This window comes from Vespa mandarinia, chromosome 23, assembly GCF_050613455.1.
Source record: "Vespa mandarinia isolate Hongniang chromosome 23, ASM5061345v1, whole genome shotgun sequence".
NCBI classification, from domain to species: Eukaryota; Metazoa; Arthropoda; class Insecta; order Hymenoptera; family Vespidae; genus Vespa; species Vespa mandarinia.
In genome coordinates this window covers 887501-889367 of record NC_140832.1, presented here as the reverse complement: position 1 = coordinate 889367, position 1867 = coordinate 887501, and positions in this window count along the sequence as shown.

Genomic DNA, 1867 nt, shown 5'->3' with positions numbered 1-1867 from the left:
GAATTAGGATTTATATATGTAGTACATATAATACTTAACGTGTATTAAAATCTGGAACTTTTCATAGATCAGACGATGTGATCTAGAGATGTAAAAAAAAAAAAAGTTTCGACAATTTCATTCACGTCGATAGATCATTATCATTAGAAATCCACTGATTTAAATCCAACTTTTTTTTTCACAGTAATTCAAATAGATCTATATTGATCTATTAGATCATTTAATGATCTATTGATCATCATTTAAGCTAGATCTCGTATATGTACAAAAATATATATGTACGCAAATGTTTCGTCGAGTCTTCTTTTTCTTCTTCTACTTCTTTTTTTTTTTATTTTATTTTATTTTATTTATTTTTATTTATTATTTCACAGCCTGTTTTAAATGATTCGTTGCATACGTTGATCGTAGACGACGAACGAATTTCTATATCTATCTCTGTCTTTCTCTCTCTCATTCTCACTCTCATTCTCATTCTCATACGCATTCTCATTCTCCATTTTTTATATATTTCATTGAAAAATTGTATCGAACATAAATTACATTTATTTTATTTTTATTTATTTATTTAATTTTTTTTTCCTTTTTTTTTTTTATATATCAATCGGACAACGTCGTCAACGATTTACTTATGCTTCATACGTAAATATTTAAAACACACTGTGCTTAGCGCCGCTATACTAATTAACTAACAATAATAATATAATAATAATAAGAATAATAATAATAATAATAAGAATAATAATAATAATAATAAGAATAATAATAATAATAATAATAATAATAATAATAATAATAATAATAATAATAATAATAATAATAATAAGACACTCTTGAGAATAGAGTCCATGTTGAAACTGAAAGTTCAAATCTATTTTTCTATTTTTTTCCATCATTGTCAGTTGTAATAGTAGTAGTAATAGTGATACTAGCACTAATAGTAATAATAGTAATAGTAGTAATAGTATTAATAGTAATAATAGTAGTAATAGTAGTAGTAGTAGTAGTAGTAATTGTTGATACTTCTTTTTAATAGTATTCCTTTTTTTTTCTTAACAATTATGTCATTGTACAAAGTTTTACGCATCGACTTGCATCAAACGCGATACGCGAGTTCTTATATCTAAGGTAAAATTATTTCTCTAGATTTATTTTATATATATATATATATATATATATATATATATATATAATTTTTATTTTTTTGTTTTATTTTTCTTTCTTTTTTATTTATACATTGTAAACCGCTTGTGAATATAACTAGACTAAGAAAATGATTAGAGAAAAAGAAAAAAAGAGACACTTTGATGATTTACGTTTTAAAATTACATATAACATTCTTCGTTAGCGTAAATAAATTTTATGTTAAGACAAATGAAAAAGAAAAGAAAAAAAAAAGGGAGGGGAAGATAAGTATCCTCCAATAATTCATTTATTCAAAACAGAAATTTACATACATCAAAAGATTAAAGCTAAAAAGTTTAAATTCGTGTCTCAGATATTTAAAAAATTATTATTTATTTTTATGGAAAATAAAAAAGAAACGTATTTAATAATAATAATAATAATAATTAATTAATTAATTAATTAATATATATATAATAATAATAATTAAGTAATTAAGTATCTAAGAAAAATAAATAAGACGTAGTTATATAGATTGAAAAATTCGTGAGAAATAAAAGATTTAAAAAAAAGAAAAAAAAAAAAGAAAATAGAAAAAGAAAATAAAAAGCGGTCTTGGGGTTGTAGGGGGATATAGGATCATGGGGTAATACGAAACAATGTTATCTCTGTTAATAGCTATTTCGTAGAGAAGGCAGAGTAAAGATGACATGCTTGTCTTCAATGTGGCATGTAAATCCTT